The following is a 7,362-nucleotide window of genomic DNA, read 5'->3' as shown; positions in this document are numbered from 1 at the left end:
TCCATCAATCTAAAAGGCGAAATTTGTAATAATCAATAGCTATTATTCTATTTTGTTATTATATTCGGTAATGAACCGAATCTGCCATAGGTCATCTATGCCTAGGTATTATGAATATTTTAAAGATATATTATGATTTAAAAGGTATATTATTAATTGCTAAATGCTGTTGTTAAAGGTGATTTTGATTCTGTTAGGGGAAAAAAAAGGAAATATGAATTTTGATAAATATCTAGATATGAATTTTGATAAATATCTAGACATAAAACTTGTAAGAAATTGAAAAAACATGTATTGGCTAGTAAGTCTGCCGTTGATTAGCTTTTAGCTATCTTGCCTATTAAATTTGATCTTCTTGGTTTTAAAAAAAAATGATAAAGGTCTTCCATTTGCCTTCTTTCTTCCTGGGATGTTGCTGTTGGACAACTTGACTGCGCTAATTTACATTCATTTGACGATCTTTCTATTTTTGGGAAGGGGCGAAACAAGTCATTGTGCTTACCTGCTTCATACTTTCAAAGTTTTTAATATTCTAACACTTCTGCCATGACTATCCGTTTACTTCCCAATAAGCCTGATGAATTACTTAAACATTTTTAATTTGTTTAAACAACAGGAAAGTCACGCTAAGGTAAATGCAATCCCTTGGAGGTTCATTTAACTGAATGTCGGGATGTCGCAGAGCATTTTGCAAATATTGATAGACGCAACAATTAGTTTGTAAACTCCACATTACAGAATTATAATTAAATCGAACATTAAAACTGATCTTGGGGTGTTGGTAAACCTTTTAAGAAAATTTTAATGACCCAACTATAATTCCAGGCAGACTTTGGACTTCTAATGAAGCACTTGAAGCCTACACAATGCCAGATGGTCTTCAGTTGGTTTTGGTATATATCAAAATATAAATATGCTCAATGTGAATGTCCCTTTTTCTCATCAGGCTCTCAATTACGAGGATACCACTAATAATTTGATGAGATCTTAAAGTCTAGAAGGTTTCATCAATATAAGAAACCCACAAAAAAACAACAAGACCCCGTCAATTTTAACATTATTACGACAAATCACATATTCTCGCTCTAGTATTTGTAAATCTACTTATGAATCTTTATTATTTACTATGTTACGTGTGAGTGAGTTTACAACAAACAAACATCTGATTCTAGTACAGTAGCACTGCAATTGTCGGATGTGGTCGGTTATGGTCTTGTCACATAATCAGCTCAAAATTATTTTTAAAAAAAGTAAAACCTATCAGAGAGGTCATTCAACTTGCATTCTCATAAATAAATACACAGGTACAATTTGTGAAACTTTTTTGTCGCGTCTAAACTATGAAGAAGTACTTAACACCTTGGTTTTCGCGAAATAAAGGACGAAGCTTTTTAAAAATGATTAAGGTGGTCGTCAGGTGCATTTAAACGCTACATCAGAATGTATTGATGATAAATCATTAATTGTTTTGGTTTTAAATATCATATCAAGTTTTCCTTTCAATGCACAAATAGAACATTAAATTTTGTAAATTCGGGTGAACAATATAATAGCAAAACATGAAGACAGTTTCAGTTTGTAGGTATAGAGGTTCAGACTACTGTGTGGAAATTATAAGACTCCATTTTCCATTGGGCTGCTAGCTGACCTACCTGGCATGTACTATAATGTTGAGTGGAGTGGGATGGAGTGGAGTGGAGTGTTGGGGTGGAGTGTTGGAGTGCTGAAGTGTTGGAGTGGAGTTATGGAGTGAAAACATGGAGTTAGGAAATGGAGTGTATTTGAGTTGTTGGGTCAATAGTTTTAAAATTAAACCAATTTGTGAAATATGCTTTTTATAGCTTTCAAAATCATAGAACAAATCTGGATGTTTGGTCTCAACAACGTCCAACTGCATTCATGTACGTTGTACCAATATAATTTACCATGGATGCGTCATAGGTATGATTTAAGAATATATCTCCAAACATACAATCTAGGTCGCACATACATTTAAAGATGTCCTGAAATGTGTAAGATGCACCTCGAGGGCGTTATCAAAATTTGATGGTTAATGTCAAATAATAGATGATTTAGGAGGGGTCTTTCAGCAATTTTTCCTTAGTTCACAACATTCTGGTGTAAATAATTTTGCTTGCAAAGGGGCTAAACCTGCCACAATGTGAAAATTAACATAAGCACTATGGGCACTTTAATAAAAGTTTTGTGAGCTCGTCCAAAATTTTAGTAGCATAGGCTACTGTGCCTTTGCTAATCTTTTTCCCTGCTTAGTATATCGAATTAAATACATTTTGTCAATGTTCAAGTTTATTATTTCCATAAAATTGGAAGAACAATGATAAACACAATATTGAAGTTTCAGATGTCATACATAATTATATGTAGATTATTAAAAAAAATATTTTGTGAATTAATTTGTAAAACTTATGGGTGTTGCTATTGCAACAAATGAAAGTGTATATAGCCAATTGAATGCAGACGCTTTCATTCACTGATATTAGAAACAATGATGGGTTTTTCATTTCTTCAGATAATTATTTACCCTTCAAGGTCAATTGATTGTTGCATTTTAATTGTTTGTGAAGAGACATTAAATAATGATTAAGATAAACAAAGTCCAGAAAAAAAGGCCATTAGAAATACCCTAGAAATTAGAATAGTAAAATAATTACTAGATATACAACATTATCACACCTCCAACTGAGCTGTCATAAAATGCTACCGAAAACATTATCCAACTTTGTTGAATAATCAAATATGACAAATGAAATAATATAAAAAATCATCGTTTTCTGCAATTTAAAAAAAAAAGAAAAAAAAAAAACAATTCATTTGAGATTTTTATTTCAATTCGTTAACAATTTAATTTGATATGAAGTGTGATTCGTTCAATATTTAACCAAAATCCTTTACTCCACTCCACTCCATTTCCTAACTCCCATGTTTTCACTCCATGACTCCACTCCAACACTACAATACTCTAACACTCCAACACTCCATTACTCCACTCTACTCCACTCCACTCAACGTTTTAGTACATGCCGACCTAGTGGGGAACATTCTTACTAGAATAGACTAGTAGTGCAAGTTCATTGGATAACATAATTGGAAATGAAATGGAATGATCGTGAATTGACTTTCGGAAATGAAATCAAAAGTGGCCAATGTCTAATTATATAACATTACTACGACATATCTCGTATCGTATGCTCTCCTTATTAATTGTACATCTACTTAGTAATCATTATTAATCAAATCTTCATTTATTCTGGCATTCTTCGCTATCTACATATATATTTTACAACAAATCATTAATCTGAGTCTAGTACCATAAACCGATCAGAGAGGTCATTCAACTTGCTTCCGCATTCATAAATATATAGACACAGTGTGTAACACATTTTAGCCGCGTCATGACATTGCAGAAGTACATGTACTTAATATCTGAACTTCCTTCGGTTTCAGGATGTGATCATTTCCTGACTCATTTTCATGGGTCATCGCCTTCCGGATGTGGTTTATGTTAAATATGTTAAATAAATAATTAAAACGAAAATGATGCATTTCTTGTGTATGATCATTCAACTATCATCATTACAAAGATCATATTTATAACAGATATTTACAGTGCATTTTAATATATTTAACCTAATTTTAAATGTTACATATTGTTAAAATTGTTTAGTTGATTTGCCGGTTTGAACCGTGATGAAATTTCTAGAAGCAGGTCTTAATCAATTATTTAGTTTTCTCTCTTGTACATACCATTATTTCATTAAATATGGAGTTTCTCAATTTATATGTATGTAGATGAAAACAGAATACCAAAAAACAAACAACGTGCATATCGACATTATACACAGTGATACAAATATCCCTTTCATTTTATGTATATTATAATAGAAAACTGAAAAGATGTCATAACATTAACGGTACAAATTTGTATGCACTAGATGCACATTTCGACAATTAACGTCTCCACAGTGATGCTCGAGACCAAAATATCTGAAAATCCGAAAACCTAATAGAAAAAAGTTGGCAGGGCTGATCAAAACAAAACGGACGTAAAGTATAGCCGAACCTGGACAAGGAATCAGACCGTTGAGTGAGGGAGATATATTCCTTTATTTAAAACGATTTCAAAAACTGTACAACATCAGATTTCAATCTAAATATATCCGTATTTTCATTCGAGTACCTAAGTTCTAGCTACTGGGCCAAGTAATATCCGTTGTTACATGTGAGTACCTGACTTTATGTGAATAAGTTTGACTTGGCATTACTATCATGAGTTTGAATACCTAGAGACTTCAGAAGTAATATAAAGCGTCATAATTCTTTTCGTTAAACAGCTGATGTGCATTTGGTGCCATAATAGAATTATAAAAGTTTAATTGAATAAAGACTTAACCTATGTTTGCTCACTTTTATTACATTGTGTCTTGGATGGAGGGTTGTGATTCATATTTTGCCTAAATTTGTTCATATATATATAAGAGGACTTTAACTTGCGATTTGAATATATATAACTTTATGTATTTCTACTTTTGTGAAAAATGGGCAACCAGCATGACCAGTATACATGATATAGTGACGGTCTGCATCAAAATACTTCTAAAAAAAAAATTCTAACGTGTCTAATCTTATTTGTTTTTATATACCATGTATATGTCTTTATATATACATGTTCATCAAATTTATGTGTATATATGCACATGTTTGAAAATGTATGCATTTTTATAATGTCATTGTGCAGTGGCGGATCCAGAAATTTTCAAAAGTGGGGGCCCACTGACTGCCTAAGAGGGGGCCCGCTCTATGGGGCTTGATCCATCTATACCAAGTGTCGTCGACAGGGCCTGGAGCTAAATTTCCCTTTGCTGAGTACTTGACTCCCAAGGGCCAAATTATTTATATATTTTGTTAATAAAAATAGAAATTAAATAATCTTGTTGTCAATAGCCAACTCATTGATATACTATTTGGTTATACTGGATTGTCTGTTTCAATCTTATAGCAATGTCCAAGTCTGAAGGTCACGTTAATTGTCAAGGTTGTCAACACTGTAGGAGTATGTTAAGAAATAAGTTACAAATACAGGGTATAAAAGAATACCAGACAACACCTAAACAAGAGAGCTACAAATACAGGGTATAAAAGAATACCAAAGAACACCTAAACAAGAGAGCTACAAATGCAGGGTATAAAAGAATACCAGAGAACACCTTTTAAAAAGAGGAGTTCTAACAAAGTCACAGTTTACTTAATCATGAGGAACACCTAAACAAGAATCAACTAGCTAAACAAGGTACATGAATCATTATCGATAAGCCACAGAAAATAGAATACAGACTTAACAATGAATAAAGACATTACTTGCTGCATCCGTCGTATCGTCAATGTCATTGTTGCTACTGTTAAGTCATAGAATAAAGGCCGCTTATAACAAATGCAGAGCCTTGACAGGCATGACTTTGAAAACATGTAGCCAACAAGCTAACATAAGTTGTGGTACAGTAAGAGGCGATTATAGCCAAATGTGTAGCTCCATAAAAGTTATTCTGGCCCTATGTCCCTCTGAATTTTTTTCTCTTTCTATGAGCATAAAAGGTATTCATTTGTAACCATAATAATTTCAAATATTAAGAGTCTCCTAACTATGGTAAAATAATACAATATAGAACAATACATGTACTTCCATGATATAACTATCTCTCTATTTATATAACATGTCCATGATCATAATTCTGATAATGCAGAAAATAATTTGGGTAAAAATGTAGCTTTTTTTGTTTAAAGACATTCTATTTCATTAGGCAATGTAAAGCAAAAGCAAAGTTTGAATGTCTAATTATTTATTAAAAGAATATGTATTTATTTATTCATTATTTATAAAAAATATATATATATATGACACTTCAAATCGTGCAAGAAGTTTTATGTTCCCCCTAAATAGTATTAAACACCTGTGAAAATTAAAACTAGTGCATGATATAAAACAAATTAGCAAACATGTGGATGGATATTTATCACCTCTAATCCCGGTAATTAAAACAGTTAAAGTTTTAACACCTATTAATTAACACCCTGTTATCTAGTAATAAAGATCAAACACAAGTTTTAATCCATCCAATCAGGTAAATAACAACTTGGCCATGCACCTACCACCTGTTGAGTAATTCAATATAACAAAATCATTTGAAAGGTGTTATGAAAACCAGTTTTGACTTATATTATAATTCAAATTACACAAAGAGCATAAAGTCCCATAACCAATATTAGCCAAATTATAACTCTACAAATGTGGGAATTATTTTATAAGTTGAATAATTTTTTTTTATTAAAATCCATCAAAATCTTTTATTAAAGTTTTAGGTGTACAGTGCAGTTTCTCCAATGATTATCTACATATTTTTTTTATTACAACAAGGATTGTAAGAAATTACTTATCCCTCTCTCTATATATATGTCTATGATTAAAGTAAGAAATTTATTATATTTTTATAAGAAAATTCTGAAATTTTGTGAATCTGTCAGTTCAATAAATAAAAAAAAACACATTACAATTCTACATCGAAATCTATATTACTATTCAGTAACTTATTTCACTATTTGTAAAACATCTGTTTTGAAACTACCAATTAATATTGTGTCTTATATTTGCTTGTTTAAAAAATTAGTGTTTGCTTTTTATTCCTATAAGATGGTCTTCCATTTGTATTTACGTTATACACACCTTTCAAAAATATCTATAATTTCATTTTCATTTTTTTTATATATATGTATATGGGGGTCATTTATTGAAATTTATTGGCTATAATATTATAGTAATTACCAGAATTCCCAATTTCTAGATTTAAATTATTATTTCAAATTGGTAAGCACTGACAATTCTAAAATTTCAACATCCCCTTTTTAAAGACATAGCAAAAGTATAGTTTCCCAAAAATCTAATGGCTTATCACTACATAAACAATAAACCTATTTATTTAAACCTCATTTGTTGATGCCTTATGTGTTCAAGAACATGAAGAGGATTTAGTAAGTAAGTACTAAGTAATTCTAGCCATAAGTAATAAATGTGGCATTATGAGCTAGATTTTCATTATCTATCTTTTTTTCAGGTACTTCAGGAACTATTATATAATACACCAACTGAAGAGAGTAAAGATTCTAAAGAGACGGTACGTCTAAACACAGCTAAGGACTCTAATATGCAACCATGGACTAGAAGGGGTGCTGTTAAACGAAAAAAAATTTATCATGTTTATATATTATTTGGTTGAAATTAATTTTTAATACATAAATTGCAAATTTTATAAAAATGAACAATGTTTAGGCACCTGCCAGTTTTTCTTTGAT

Source organism: Mytilus californianus, unplaced genomic scaffold (assembly GCF_021869535.1).
Source record: "Mytilus californianus isolate M0D057914Y unplaced genomic scaffold, xbMytCali1.0.p SCAF_9, whole genome shotgun sequence".
NCBI classification, from domain to species: Eukaryota; Metazoa; Mollusca; class Bivalvia; order Mytilida; family Mytilidae; genus Mytilus; species Mytilus californianus.
The sequence above is the reverse complement of the archived record's forward strand: the minus strand, read 5'-3'. Positions refer to the sequence as shown.